We start from the raw sequence: 17,418 nt of genomic DNA, 5'->3' as shown, positions 1-17,418 counted from the left end.
AAAAGGATGACACTTAATTAAATGACGAGTAACACGAGAATGAGTTTTAGTAGATGGCACAAGAGATGCTAGCTCTTTAGAGCAGTACCCATTGTAGTATTTGTAGAAAAGAGAAAGAGAAGCAACATTACAACGATGTTGGAGGTTGGCTGCAAGAGCAGGTCCAACTATGTTTACAATGCATTTTTGCACCTTGTCTAAAAGAGAAAGGGCATCATTAGAAGAACCGCCCCAAATATGGCAACAGTATTCCATACAAGGCCGGATTTGAGATTTATAGAGATAAAGAATAGAATCCGAAGTAAGAAAGTGACGAGCTCGATAAAGAGATGCAACCTTAGCAGATGCTAATTTTGCAACTGATTTGATATATGATTTCCAAGAAAGATTTGAAGTAAGAGTTAATCCTAAAAGATGAAGAGTAGGTGACTCATCGAGTACATCACCGTTCATAAATATAGGAAGATCTAAATTATTGTGATAACGATTGGCTAAAAAAAAATTGAGTTTCATCTGAATTAAAGTTTATCAGCCACTGTGAGCCCCATGCTGTAGCAGAAGTGAGATCCTTTTCAAGCTCAAATGCCCCCTCCAAGCAATCAGAGATTGCTGGCTTCTTATCGCGACAAGAATAAATGGTAGTATCATCAGCAAACAATGCCACCTTAAATGTGAGAATATCTGGAAGATTGTTAATGTAAATTAAAAAGAGTATAGGGCCAAGGGTTGAACCTTGAGAAACCCCTGAAGTTACAGAATAAGAAGAAGAGTGCTGTCCATCGAGGACAACTTTTATACTACGATTGGAAAGGAAGGATTCAATAATCTTAAAGGGGTTGCCAAATACACCATAAGAAGAAAGGTTATGGAGAAGACCAGCATGCCAAACTTTATCAAAAGCTTTTGAAATGTCAAGAGCGATGGCCTTAACCTCACCACCTTTATCTAATACACGATAAAACTTATCAGTTATTACTGTTAGCAAATCAGCTGTAGAACGAGAAGATCGAAATCCATATTGATGGTCAGAAAGTAAGTTATTGGATTCAAGATGAGAAATTAGTTGTTTGTTAATTAAAGATTCAAAAACTTTGCTTATGATAGGAAGAAGACTTATGGGACGGTAGTTAGACGAATCAGATCGCTCTACACAATTTTTGAAAATAGGGATAACAGATGCCGCTTTCCAGCAGGCTGGAAAACAACACTCTGATAAGCACTTGTTGAATAGTTTTGAGAGTATAGACGACAGCTCCGGAGAACACTTCTGCAAGACAATAACAGGTATGTTGTCCGGGCCACAAGCTGTAGAAGAGTCTAGGCAGGAAGTCACTTTAGATACAGATGCTGGAGTGATATGAATGTCAAGCAATGGATCAACCTGTTTGTTGGCAATATCAGGTAGAACGCAACTAGTGGAATCAAGAGATGATATTGCTGAAAAGTTTTTAGCAAACAATTCAGCTTTGCCTTTAGGTGAGGTGACAAAGTCTGAACCATACAAGAGAGGTGGAATTAAAGATTTGCCCTTATTATTGATATTATTAAAGATTCTCCAGAAGTTACGAGAGCCTAATTTTTGAGATGAAATACAAGATTTCAAAGAACTATTAACATATATGCAAACACTACCCTCTTTTTTACCATTTAGTCTATCGTTTCTATATATAACAAAACCTTCAATATTACCATCTGATAAAGGTGTATACCATGTTTCAGTAACAAGAAAAACATGTTTATCTGATAAAGGTGTATACCATGTTTCAGTAACAAGAAAAACATGTAAGAAAAATTTGTTTTTATTATTATTATTTAAAGATGTTGCATTTGTGTAATATACTATTAGACTTATATAACTATTTAACACATGTCTATCATTAGGATTTTCTGTTATATTGTTTAAATTTTCATATAGTACATTATTTGGATATATCTGTTGAAATAATTGAGTTAGTTCATATGGTTCATTTTTTAAAGTTTTACAACACGTTCGTTTCTAATTCCATAATAGTGTTTTGAGTCTTGGTTAGCTCAATCTAATTTGCCTCGTTCTTCTATAAGACTTAACATCTTAAGATCAATAAATTAAACTGAGAAAGGAAAATGGTTAATGGCTGACCTTGACCTGAGAAAGAAAAATAGCTAAATGGCTGGCCTTGATAATTTTGAAAAACTTTACAAGCCCTTTAGATTTCTCAACCACCATGATAGACTGCGATGCATTTGTGTCTCGCAAAGAGTTGAAATTAACGATCGTAAAAAAGCATTCTTTCATCAAATGGAGAATTGCAGAAGCAGCCAGAATTGCAAAAACACAAAATGTTTACTTGCGAATACTTGTTTAAATACAATAAATACAAAAATAAATCTGTTAAATCTAACCCTAAAAATCCTTACTTTTTACAATTTTTTTTATAAAAACGCAGCTTTTCTTATTCTGGCCAAAATGAACATATTATCTGACATGACATAAGCATGTCTGATTCTTCATCTCTGAAACTTGGGTTACCGAAATATAAATTAAGTTATGGTAGAGTTGTTGCTATATACATTAAACGGGATCTAGTCGCGATTGAGGTATCTGATCGTTATCTAAGAGAGAATTTAATCAACAGCAACTCCGAGTAAGTATGGGGCGAAATTAAATTGGTAACGAAATGTGTCCACAGACACATTTCGTTAACCAATTTAATTTCGATATAAATAAATTGTTTTTATTGGTTGTGTCTATTGACCACCTTTAAAGCATTTAAGTTATACAAATAAAACTATTATTTCGACTAAGCAAGCTGTTAGAAAGCATATAGTCTTATGTTACTAGTGGGTAGATTTCAACTTTCCTGATCAAATGGCACGGTGATAACAAAATCAAATTACTAAGCGGTTAAAATAGTGTGGCAAGTGTTTTTCTTGATAATATGACTAATAGCCTAGAATAACTAATTGATTTTTCAACATTCAAAGCATCAAATGAAAAGCAAAAAACATTTGAAACTTTGTTCTTACTGACTCTTTAACAAGAGTAACCAACTTATCAAGCTCTTTGCCGTAAGGTAATTCGTCGCAAGGCCATCGTATATTAAATTGAAATTTTGTCGTGCTTTCAAAAATTGAGACATTTAATAAAGTCTTTTTTGTTAAGAGAACAATTGAAATTTTAGTAAAAAATTTTGGAAACTAACCGGCAGAAATTATTTAAAATAAGAATACTAATGAGGGTTACGAATTCTTAAGCGATAAATATTATGAACTCAACAAGGAATTCATTAAAAAATGTCCGTACTACTCATAATGCACCATGGATAAATTAGGAAGTATAAGTTATGATGAAGCTAAAAACTAAACTGGGTAATTACTTATCTGCGACAAAGTGGCGATTTGACAATGATTTGTAAATATAGAAAACTAAGAAGTCAAGTGCAGAAAGCATGTAAACGTCGTGTTCGAATATTTCAATTAGGACTAACATTAGATAGAAATAATAATGCGCAAAGTTTCATGTAAAATAGTGGAAAACATTATCAGAGAACGCACAACTAAATATCTTGATGAAACGGGCTGCATCTCACAAAATCAAAACGAATTAATATCCAGAATAGTATGCTCGTCTGACTTATTGGAAATTGTTGACCACAATACGAAAGCGTTAGTTAAAAGAAATTTAATTGCTATTGCTTTTTTAGACTTTGCGAAAGCGTTTGATAAAGTTTCATCATAGACTATTTTACAAATTGAAAGCGTATGGGATCAATGGCAAGGTTTTTAAGTGGATTGTGTCACTTTTGACTCAGAAGGCAGAGAAATGTATAGGTGAACATCATAGCGATTGGACCGGTGTTCCAAGCGGAGTTCCGCAAGAGTCTGTTCTTGGTTCAAAATCATTCGTTATATATATAAAAGACATAATGGATAAGTTGAAATCATTTCATAAAATCTATGCTAATGACACTAAACTTTTAAAAAACATAAGACTTGAGTTTTGATGCTGATTGTCTGATTTTACAAACGATTTAAACTTTTTCACAGAATGTTCAAAGGCTAATGGAGTTGAATGTTGCGAAAAGTAAAATTATGCACCTTCGTTATGGAAACAGTAATCATGACTATGAAATGAATAGAACTGATTAGTTTTTTTTCTACTACTGCAAATATGACACCTTTTACTGAATGTGAGCTACACGTTTATTAATTAACTCGTGATTTAGCAGTTGCAAATATTGACCTTTTAAAGATTATTTGTTATAAATTTAAACTTTAATAAAACAAAAGCAATCTATATTCTAATTTACACATTTTTGATATTAACTGATTTGCTATGAAACAATGAATGCTTTCATTGCATTTATACATTTTTGTATTATTTATTGGTTTTGTTTTTGTTTCATTATTTGTTATATATCTAAAAAGACTTATTTAAACATAATACTATTGCTAGATTTAGAACTGAGATTAGTGGCGGATACAGTAATTACCCCCCGAAGAAATGCTAAACTTCAAAATATTATTGAAAAATTCGAAAAAAAATATATAGATTTGGTTTTAATTGTAAATTTTTTTAAATTTAATTTTAATTTGCAGTATAATTATATACGCAATGCCGTTTTTTGTAGTTAAAATTTCAATAAAAAAGTATTTATTTTTCAACAATTGAAGTTGTAACACTTCAGATTATATTACACTTAAATACACTTCAAGTTATATTTAAATAAGATACGAAGAATTTTTGAAAATAGTAACTGAATGAATTTCTCATGAATTAGTTTCTTATTTAAATAAAAGTGTGTTTATTTGTCATACTTTGGGACATTTTTAACACGTCAGATAACTGAACAAGATAAATACCGAATTTTGAAATGCAATTGGTTTCCTGGTCCAAATTACAAGTATCCATTTTCTGTGCATTTAAAGAGGGTAAAAATGTTAATTGCTTTTTGTTTGAGAAACATATACATAAGTTTCCGTAGATAATGATTTCAGAATGCCTTTATGAAATATTTGTAAGTATTGCTTTCTTTTTGCAAAAGTTGGGGGACACAGTCAAATTACTCATGCTAGTTACTTTTCTTTTTAAAAGTTATTCAAAGCTTTTGGTTAAGGATGGTGACTTACAAAAAAGAAAATCGAGAACGATTAAAGCCTATAATTGAATCTATAATATTTCTTGATCGACAGAATATTGCTCTGCGAGGTCATCGCGATGATGGACAGATATTTGAAATAAATCAAAGCTCTTCAGTAATTTATGATGTCAATCTTCGGGAATTGCTTCGCTTTCGACTGAGCACTGGGAGCAATATTTTAAAAAGCTATTTAAATAACTGTAATTCTAAAGCAACATACATAAGTAAAAGTATTCAAAATGAAATAATTGAACTATGCGCTCAACAAATTCAGGACTTAATTAAACAAGAATTTTTTAAAGGAAAATTTTATAGCGTTATATTTGATGAAACAACGGATACCATTCACAGATCTCAAAGGACGGTCGTATTAAGATATATTGATGTTAATACCTGTGAAGTCCGTGAAGATTTTATTGGTTATGTTAAACTGCCATACTCAAAATTATTCTGATTTAACTTATGAACCTGTATTAACTGGAGATTGCTAGCAAACACAGTTGCAAACACATTGACATAGTTTGGCTTTAATTTAAAGGGTTGTGTTGGTATATGTACTGATGGATGCAGCCTTATCTTAGGTGAAAACAAGGCAGCAGTCACAAAATCACAGAAGATCCTAAAAAGCGTAATAAATAGTCCATGTTACAACCATGCTTTAAAACAATCAATTTCCAAGTGTTCGTCTGTGCGAGCTGTAAGAAATACAATTAGCATAATGAAAGAAGTAATATCATTTTTTAAAGCTTCGCCGAAGCAAAGTAACGTTCTGGAATATATAAATAAGGGAATGCTTACGAGGTAAATTACAGTAGATCAATGTTTATTTACCGTTACTTGATAGTATACTTCTAGATTTACAGTTCAGATTTTCTGATGAAACCTTGAACTTTTTTGAATTAAATATAGCAATATCTTAAAATTTATTAAATAAAACAAAGACAGAGTTAACAGCATCCTTAACTAATATACTGAGTTTTATGAAAGAGCTGCCCAACATAAGTACTGTTGATGAAAATGTCCAATCAATGAAAGGTTTTTCAGAATTTGAGTTTTGGGAGCTAAAATGGAAAGACGCAAGTAAAAAGCAACTAGACCTAACTGAATGTGCACTGGAAACATACAAGCTATGTAATGGTAATGTCTTCTCTTCATACCAGACTGCAGTCTTTGATAACTTTGATTTTCTAGAAGTATTCTAGAAGTTTATTGTTCATTACTAATTACAGAAATGATTCATTTAACAAATGCCAAAAGTGGAAATATTGAATTTTTTGAGAATTCATAAAATTTAAAACTTTCACACATTTAGACTTTTGTCACATTAAAATTACAAGAGTGCTTGTAAACTTAAGAGACAACAAAAATATGAGAATTTTTTTACTTATAAAATTCACAAGTTGTAAAATGATAAATATATCACAAGAACTAGTATGTAAATTGTAGAAATAATTTTTTTGAAAAAACAAGATCAATTTCTTTGAATTTTCTACATTTTTTCAAACTACTTTACTGCATTAAAAGTATAAACTCAGTAACTAATAGCTCATAAATTTAGGGTTACAGGAGAGGGTACACGTCTGTGGATTTTTATGTTTCCAGGCTTCAGACACAGCAACTTTTTGCAAAGCATTCTAATTTAATATAAGTATAAAAATACTCAGGTTTAGAGTTTGTTTTATGATTTTTGTAAAAAAAATACCCCAAAATGTTTGCCAATCTTTCTCCAAATGTAAGAGCTATAAATTATTAAAATATATCTTTTATCATCTTCTACAAACTTATATTTATTAACAGATTTTAAATTTCACCTAACAAACTTTTAGTATCCAAAGTTTATATAAATTATCATAAACATTAAACGTTTTGATTAATTCATTTTTCTTTTTTTTCTTTTTTTGCAACAAATATATATAACTTGAACAAGTTAGAACCATAACTCTGGTGTTTTAAACGTCTCAGAAATTAAATGTACGCATTTTACTTTTGTAATGTTTATATGTTTTTACTATTTTTTTACATTTTGAAGTTAAAAATACCTTGAAGTTTACTAATTAAACCTTTAAATTAACAGCTGGAAAAGTTACCATGGTTCTTTTTTAATTATGAAATATTTTGAACCTGATGAGTAATTATCTAAAAGAAAATTAACTGCATGTTTATTTTTGTTTTCATTTTAGTTTCAAGCGTTAACGTTAAGCATGTTATGCATAAATGATGAGCACGGTACTACTTTTAAATGATAATGGAGTATTAATTTTAATACTTAACGAGTGATGTTAATAATTGACGAGTGATGTTAATACTTGACGAGTGATTTTAATATTTGAAGATTAATGTTAATACTTGACAGGTGATATTAATGTTTGACGTGTGTTGTTAATGGTTTCTCCGAAAAAAATTTCGTGAAGCTTATGTCGTATTAAAAAGTTTATTATAATCTTACATAAATTTTACTAGTCCAAAAAGGTAAGCTAATTGCATCAGCGGAGCTCATAGTTAACACTAGTTCTTAAAGTTGTACGAAAGGACCCGGGACCCAGGCAAGTTATGGTTAAATTTTAACGCCACCTCTGCTAACAAAAATTAGGTCAGATATTTTATTACTGGAAAAATGTTCTAACAAATAATATGGGTTTTGACAAAAAATTAATAAAACATTTAAGATCAAAATAAATAAAGGAAGCAAACATAGTGCTTGATGTTTCCTGAACTTTTATTATTTTGTTATTGCCCTCGTTATTTTTTCTCAATCTGCCTGGGCCGATTCTGTAATATTTGCGGGCCGATTCTGTAATATTTGCGGCTAATGTTCGTAAAGATGTATAAAGTTTACTAATTTAGGGGACATCCATAGAGTACATACGTATAAAACAACTGATTTAGGACCCTTTCCCTCCCTCCTTCTCTGCGTACGTACTCATTATTTATTACAAAATTAACCTTCTTTCTTTACCAACGCAAGAGTGTTTTAATTAATTCAACGCATGAATTAAAATTTTAAACATTAAAACAATTTTTTTTTAGTTAATTCGACATTACTCTGTTAAATAACAGTATATTTATTTTGTAGTAGGTAGTCAAAACAAGTATGAACGTAACCATACCTGCGTATGCACTTTATAGAAGACCCCTTACGCTATTATCATATTTATCACTAATTTAAGAGGACTGGGATGGAGATGTTTGTATCCTGGTACTAATAACTCCCGATTAATTAATTTAGATTTAACATTTCATTTTATTCTACGCAATCAGTGTTCTTATTGGACACACGTGGCTGAAAAAATATACGTATCTAATCCTTAACGGATTAGAACACGTATATACTTTAATTAAAACAAATTATATTTTTTTAAAACAGTAAAGTTTGCATGAACTGTTAAAAAAATAATTACCTTTACAGCGACATCTAAAATTCATCTATAGTAAGACAATGTAAACAAAACATAAATTCTAAGAGTCAGATAACTCTTAAAAAATGAAGAAATTTATAAATTGTATAAACACTTCAACCATAGCTAACTGAAATAATGTAAGGCAGTGCTATTATTCAGCATTAAATCAGTAATCTTTACTGAGTAAAAATTACTGATTGAAACAACTGCTTCGGTTTATATTTACTTATTTCCATGAAAGAAAATAAAAAAAGATTACCAACGTATAATAAAGGTGGATTTGTTTTAGGGACAACACTTAACGGTAACTTAACTAATGTACTAAGCGGAAATATGAAGACATTTAACTAAACAATCGTATATTTCAGGTAAGAGAGGTTTAATTATAAAAATGCAATTTATAATTAAAACACGTTTTAAAAACTATAATAAAATAATTAGTATGATAACTTTTATCATAAAAATCTATTTTTTTTAAATGTAAAAAGACGCTGTATTTTTATTAAAAAAAAATTATTATTAAAGAAATTTCAAGGAAGTAAATGGTTTTATCACAAAGCACCCTTTCGGAAATAATGGCAAATATACGGTAAAACGGTAAAAAACAAAAACAAAGGGTAAATAAATAAAAAAACGGTTTTCCATTTTATTTCAGCCAGATTTGAAATCCGGACAAATACGTACGCAGTCTAACGAATGCTCTAAATTAAAGACTTAGAATCTAATCAATTTGCACGGGGTGGTTGTATTAGTTTCTATTTAAGATTTAATTAAAAATCAATACACTGGAAAAAAGTCATCACTATTTATTACAAGATAATTCAAAAGTAATTGATTTAGATCTTGTTTATGTAAATGTTACAGAGAATTCGATTATTTTTCTGACGAAAAGGTATTTTTAATAAAATTATTTTTTTCTCTATGTGCCCTGTTTTAGACCCAATTATGGAGTTTCCAGTGACCCAAATTACAGGGCTTTTTTTTTGGATAATTTTTGACTTGATTTTGGATTTTTGTACCATTTTAGCTTTATTGTATTTTTTACAGGTCATTCATTATTTCAACTATAATATTTTGATTTAAAGAAAATTAAAGTTTGCGATTCAACAATATCTTTCAGGAAAAGAATCCATATATTGGTCATATGATTCGGTAGAATCATATGACCAATATATGTTAGTCATGTCTCTGGCGACAAATTTTTGCAAGTTATCGTGAGTATTTCTCTACATAAAAGTGTTTTTTTGAATCCTGGTTTAAATCTCTAATAATATTTATTTTTTTGAAAAATGTAAGCATTTAAAATACATTTGGCTGTAACCGTCTTATTTCGACGATTGTTAAATGCAATATTTTTAAACTCGTAAATAAAAATGCCTGATAGATGGTAAGAGACGTGTGGCGCGCTGCTGATTTTGTTTAAAAACTTATTAATTTTGTTTTAAATACGTTGATTATACTGGTATAGTTAATTCCAATTGAGTCTTACAAAGCTAGCTTCAATATTCTGAGCATAATTGCATTAATATTCATTTATTTAATTGAAGCAGTGTTCTTGAGAGTCTCAAGAAAGAACCTTACAACTGTAGATGATAGATTTTAACAGCTGTTTTTCGTTAAATCTTTTAGGTTTATTTTTAAAATAAATTGCTGAAACGGTATTGACAACTTCACTATCCAAACAATTCAATTTTAAACTAGACGGTTCGTGAAGAAATTATGTCTCGATGTCTAGTGAAGAAATGATGTTTCGATGTCTCTTGAAGAAATGATGTCTCGGCAATAAGTTTTAAACTGCCTTCTTAATCTTTGATTGTTTCCTCTGGTAAGTCTGCCCAATACCTCTGATACACAATGCCAGTTGATAGTATCACGTTTGTTGGTGAGTTTTTACCTTTGGATAAGATCACCGTTTTCTTATCTATTCGAAAGATTTTTCAAGTTCATTTTCTTTAATCTTTGCTCGTAACTGGCTCTATTTCATTTGTTATCAGTTTTTGTAGCTTTTTGTTGAACTTTTTTAATTAATCTAATATCTTTAATAAAATATGATTTAGTATTTGAGAAGAATAATCCAAGTGCGGCTGAACAAGTGACGTATATAACAATTTAATTGATGTTTCATCTGGAATGTTGCTTTAACATACCCGATTTTTGACTCGCTTTATTTACTATTTTTTCAATGCTTTATTCCCATTTTATATTGTCCGAAACATAAACTCCTAGGTCTCTTTTTAATGATTCTACTATTAATTAAATGATATCTGTTTCCGTAGCTAAGGCCAGGGCGAAAAGGGGATGTGAGAGGTATGACACCCCTCCCCCTCCCTTCCCCCATTCAATAAATATTTACACAAAAGTTGGCAAAACTTGTAAAGCACCTCCTCCCTTCACCTTCTTCACACACACACACGCACACACACACGCACACACACACACACACACACACACACACACACACACACACACACACACTCACTCACACACACTCACAAACCTCACACAAAATCGAGGCAGACTTGTTATATTTTAAAGTATACGTTATCTTTGGATTATCACAACCAAAATGCATGTTTTTACATTTAGTTTTATTAATACTGATTGGCCATTTTTTTGTCCAATTAAATAAGATTTTTTTTTTCTAATACTGCAATTATTTTTAAACCATTAGCATATAGCTTTAATTTATTGTTTAATATTTTTGTTAAATTATTTATATATAAAAAAAGCATAGGTCTTAAAACTGATTCTTGTGGTATCCCATTACGAACTGATTCCCATTCTGGTTCAAATACTCCCAGAACATCTCTCTGTTTTCAATTTACTCAAAAAACTATACATCATAACAACAGTTTTCCAACAATAAAAATTGATTTCAGTTTCAAGAGTAGTCTGGATTGGGTATATGTATTGAATGCCTTATCATTTAATATGAATGAAGTCAAGTGGTTGATGAGCATTTTGCTCCATTTTTTTCAATTTTGTTATCTGTGTTTGCAAGCATTTTAATCCAATTTGTTACATGTGTTTATAATTTACAAAAGCAAGATCAAAAAAACGTCAGATATTTTAGTTAAAATCAAGGAAAAGCAAGTCGGATTGCTCAGTAATCTGATAAGCAGAAATTATTTCGAACAAGGATGGTAGATACGTCATCAATTTTAAAGTAGGAATGCAGACAGTTTTTGCTGTATTTTGAAATACTAAAAAGAAATTTTTATGTTGATCTTCCAAAAGCGTCTATTTTATTAAGAAAAATATTTTATACTCCGTATAAATAACTTTTCTTAATAGGTTTGGTATAGGTTTGGTATAGCCACTGCACCACGCCACCTAATGCCTCTTAATGCCGTATGATAGATTTGGTATAGCCACTGTGCCAACGCCACCTAATGACTTTTGCTTATTTGTGCCAAATTTTGTAAAATTTTAACAATTTAGGTATATGCAGTAAGGTAATAACTACTATCATTTTTTTTTTGTAACAAAACGGAAACCTCTTACAATCGAGGAACACTTGTATGAAAATAACAATAGCAACATCAACTTTTTAAAAAATTGAAAAAAGTTCCCCCACCTTTATATTTACTATGGGCTATATGTTAACTATGGGTTCCAATTTAACAATGAATTTTTATATGATGTTCTAGTCTACTTTTAAGCAGATTCAAGTCAGCTGTTTACATTTGCTTATAAGCAAGACATTTACAGATGGCTGTTAATTTTATTTTCTTTGTTTTGATTCCAACTATACTATTTGAACTTTCCAGGTTGGGGCTTATTCTCTCAATATAGTTATTTTATTACTGCTATATTTTATTTATCTTCTATTTTAGGTGCAAATATACAATATATATACAATATATATATATATATATATATATATATATATATATATATATATATATATATATATATATATATATATATATATATATATATATATATATATATATATATATATATATATATATATATATATATATATATATATATATATATATATATATAATTTAGCGGCCGTGGCGCAGTGGTTAGAGCGCTTGTCTAAGAATCAGGAGATCCAGGTTCGAAACGAACTCTTGGCATATTTTCGCGTCACGTTAAGGAAGGAGGCGTTAACTTCCTAGTTAAATGCACTTCCGCGGTGCTCTGTGACAAGACCTTGTGACAAGGTCTTCTTGAGGCACCAAAATAACAAAATTAAAAATAATAATAAATATATATATATATATATATATTGCGTAATATTTTTGAACATAGGGAAATATCTTTAAATATTATAGATAAAATCTCGTTTTTAAACGCAAAAAGTCCTACAGAGAGAAAGAAAAGTGAAAGACATTTAACCTTCTTTAAACCAAAATAAAATGTATAATAGAAATTTCAGCAACAGTGTAAAGTCAAACAGGTGCATTCGGATGAGGAATCTACGCTCCGTTTCTAATCATAAAAGGGATTCAAGGATCCATCTATTGAAAAACTAACCACACGGATCACACGGATGCCAACAAACTGTCAAATTATTGAAAACTTCACTTTTTTGTTTAATGCAAGAATCTACGACTGGTTTAAATCAAAATTTTGATTACGGATTTAGAATTTCTTGGGAGGGAAATTCTAGACTTTTCACTATTTTCCAGCGTACTCATCAGAAAGAAATTCAATAGTCTAATTGATCTATATGACAAAAAAAAGATAAACCATCTGATAAATTTACTGGAACACTTTCTCAATTATTTGACGTCACAAGAGAAAGAGTATCAAGCTGAAAAATATGAAAACTGAAATTAAACTTGGTACTCTTAAATGTGAGAGTGGGTCTACCACAGCCATTCACAAGGAGCTACACCAGCTAATTGATGGAAACAATGCTTGGGTAAATATTTGCATGATAATCTGTGACACAAACGCAGTAAATACTGGTTGTTTGCAAGGATTCAAATCATACAGGATGATGTCTTGAGCAAGGGCTTTCAGAAACCACAACATATTGGCTGTCACCACCATGTACTTGATCTTCTTCTGAAACATGTCATGAACTTTCTTATTTAAAAGCCAACGAACAAAACAGAACTCAACTATTCCTTCATTGACTTTAAAAGAAAATTATGTCTCTCCTTAGGCTGATTTTCACCTTATTGCGACAGATGATGTTAACACTGGTGCAAACCCTGGATGACGAAATGATATCAAGTTCTTATATGAACTATGTCAGGTATATCGTCATTATAAAACAACTTCACGTTTGTTTCGAATCAGCAGGAAGAAGCTCCCAAATTTACATCAGGCAAGATGAAACTCACGTGCAATATATGCTGTTATAGCATTTTTTCTGATACCACAGAGGCGCAGCATCCTTGCTCCAGCATGCAAATTAATCTAATCTGAATTGGCAAAAGCTTGGTTCTATTTGCAAACTTTTTTTAGAAAAAAAAACAAAAATGCTATTTATATTCTTAAATAACACAAAAAGTATCCTCAATTGCAAGTGGTTTCATAGAAAAAAATTTTTAATTATTACCCTTACATGCAGCTCATGTTAAGAAGTTGCAAATGAAAAAAATTCCATATATGGGGTCTTCCAAAAACTACATCACTCCCTAGGGGGAAAAAGTTTTTGATTTTGTGACAACTCGTGTGAGACTTGTTACTAAGGAGATACAAAGTTGGGGTGAGGAGGGAAGAAGGGAAAGAGAGGTCAAAAATGGTCAATAATTGCGTGACGTAGTTTATTGACGACCCCAATATCGGCGTACCGAATGGCCTACAATACAAAGCGGCCGGGTTTGTTGCTTTGAATTAGAAAAATTAGTTGGCCGAAAAAATAAGATTTTAAAATTTACAAATAAAAAGATTTAAAATATTTATATTCCTTTATGCAAGCCCCCGGTAGTTCGTAATTATAACCATCATTTATTAAATTGCTACGTGCTAACGTCAAATCAAAAAAAGGCCAAATTTTACACAAAGTATTTTTTTAGATCTGAATTTTTCATTAAAATCACCTCTGCAAAAGTTATCAGTTATTTTTTAAGTAAAACTGTTGCTGGATCTTTAAAACTTATTAAGTTTGATAGAATGGGTAAATGAATGGAAAAAAAAACTTGGCAGATGAGATATATATACTTTGTCTGTTCAAAACCTTGTCCATTCAAACAACTACAAATATTTTGTTTGTTCAAATAACTAATGAATTAGGCGGCAGATTTTTAGTAAGTTTAAGTAAAATATAAAGCTCTAAAAAATGTTATGTATGAAGTACCTAGTATTAAAAGTTGGAAAATTAACCTGGAAACTGATCTAACTATTGATAAAGATGATCTTTGAGTGAAATTGGAAAAAATTTAGCAATGAAATTTAGGAGGATGAAAAGTGTCATGACACTTACGAAGTTGCCATCAAAGTAGCTGATTATATCACAGTTATTTATGGCTGTTAGATTAATCAAAAGACTTAAAACTATGTTGAGTTTGTTCAGATTCTTATAGAAAATTACACCTAAATGGGACGCAGAATGCCTTTCAAAGTTAATATTCCCAACGCTTATCTCAATAAATTTAAAGAAAACATGGAAGTTTACTTAGAGGAGCATGGGAAGCGCTTTTACCAAGATACATTGGACTATGAAAATTGTTATCAACGAAAGCTTGATGGGGGATGAATTAGTGGGATACTTTGAGAAAGTGATTTACAGTAAATTTGCAAATCTAGAAAATCTAACTATTTCTGAAACTTTTTGAGTAATTTTTATATTCAATTTACAGCTGCTGTAATATACATGTATATATATATATATATATATATATATATATATATATATATATATATATATATATATATATATATATATATATATATATATATATGAATGCAAAGTCTGCCTATAATTATATGTTATCTTCCTTTTTTTTCTCCTATTTATTAGGTTTACAAAAGAATAATAAAAAGTCCCAATAGATTAGTTTTATAATTTACTTGCTTTTTATTTACCTTTTTTACTACCCTTAGAGACAATAACCGCCATACATACTCTTGGTATTCTACTTAACGACTTATCCAAGTTGTAGAAATAAATTATATACCACCAACTAACAAGTTTTTTCCACATCTTATGCAGAGGCAATTCTACAAATAAAATGAGGGGGAGTGAATCCCTAAAAAGTACCGATTAGCTCCTTAAAAAAAAAAAGATCCTCAAAACGAAAGAATTGAGTCAAATACCCGACTAAATTCGTTAAAAAAACCGACCATAACTTGAAAATCACCTTTTTGGGGGGTTTTCCAGACTTATTAAAAATCTTTGCAAAGCATTTTAAGCAGTTTTTGTATTCGCATTTAATTATTTTGGGTGATGCAGAGAAAAGAAGTCCAAGTGCAAATCGTACTTTTTATAAACTCAACTATGACCAACCATATTTATTGTGTTGAAAATGGAGATACTTAATAATCAAGTTGAATTAATGATTTTTGTATAAATAAGTTTTTGGTCATTTTTATTGGTTAACCTCAGACCCTTTGTTATATGCTGAGTAAGAACCGCGTGTTGTAAGTTTAGTTTTTAGGAGTTTTATTGTGGTTCAACAACGTGTTAAATTATGTATGAAGAACGTTTACATATTTTGATTGAACAACATTTGTTATTATTAAATAATAATAAATGCTGTTCAATCAAAATATGTAAACAAAATATGTAATTATGTAAAAAAATTTTTGACAACCTTCAATAAAATAGCTGACAACCTTGAACAACAAAAAAGTGCCGGATTCACTGTGCGTGGTATTGTGGCAATCATACCACTAATGTTAATGTTGTTACTAATGCATTCTCATTGTTAGTTCAATGACGAGACAACAATGTTCTAAATAAAAATACTTTATGATTCACCGGCAGAAAGAAGACTAATTTATTTTATGATAATAAAACAACGATATTTTCATTCATTATGAGCACTTAATACTATTGTAAAAGTATTCGCTAACGCAAAAACATTTAAAAAGAGATAAAGAAAACTAAGAAATCTAAATTGCAAATATAGGTTATGAAAGTATATTTATTTTATAGTATTTAAATTATATACCATGGACATAATAAAAAGCAATAATAGTCATTTTTATCTTTCAGCTAAACTAAAAATTAAGGTTTAATTTTTTTATTTTTAATCAAACATTTTAAGTGCAGTTTTTTTTAAAATAAAACGCTATGTAACACATCTCTTGTACTTGGATTCGAAGTTTTATTATTTTTAGTGTCGATATTTTTTATTTTCTACACTCTAAAAAAAAGGTGAAAAATTGTACCTTAGAGTAGGTTATGTGATACGCCCTAAGTGAGGTATGATTTTATACCTTATAAAAATAACGTTTTGTCATATAACTTTTTACCTTAAAGGTAACTTAAAGTTTCTACTTTCTAAGGTAGAAAATTATACTTCACTAAAGGTATGTCGCATATCCTACCTTAAGGTCGCAATTTCTACCTTTTTTTTAGAGCCTATAGACTACAAACTAACTACAAGTTTAGTTTTTGAGATATTTTTATAGCTTGTCTTGCCCCTATGCTCAACTACCCCTTAATCTTCAGAAATGGAATTTAATTCCAAAGTTTAAAGTATTTGTCTAGTTATGAACACTTGTTTAAAATGTAATTGTAATAAACGTTTTTATAATAGTTTATCTCCATTGTTTCAGGGAAATTATTTCTTTAATGAGTTTGGTCTTGCGCATAAACCTTTCTCTAAAAAACGACGGCAAAAAAGCAGCAAAACGCCAGAACATATTTTCAATTTAATTTAACTCTTAGTAGCATATCTTTTCTCATTTTTAATATTTTTTTAAAATTATTTGTTACTATTTCTTTTTCTTTCTTAAGTGAGTATAAAGTAAAATGTTTAAGTTTA

At 29.9% G+C, this 17,418-nt stretch overlaps 1 protein-coding gene across 1 annotated transcript in view; it reads right to left on the bottom strand.

Annotated features, from left to right (window-relative positions):
* The window catches only part of LOC101239243 (prolyl endopeptidase FAP), a 132,155-nt gene that overhangs the window by 99,576 nt on the left and 15,161 nt on the right, over positions 1–17,418 (bottom strand). The gene's annotated exons all lie outside the window — the stretch shown is intronic.

Source organism: Hydra vulgaris, chromosome 06 (assembly GCF_038396675.1).
Source record: "Hydra vulgaris chromosome 06, alternate assembly HydraT2T_AEP".
Lineage (NCBI taxonomy): Eukaryota > Metazoa > Cnidaria > Hydrozoa > Anthoathecata > Hydridae > Hydra > Hydra vulgaris.
This window is presented reverse-complemented; position numbering and strand designations above follow the sequence as displayed.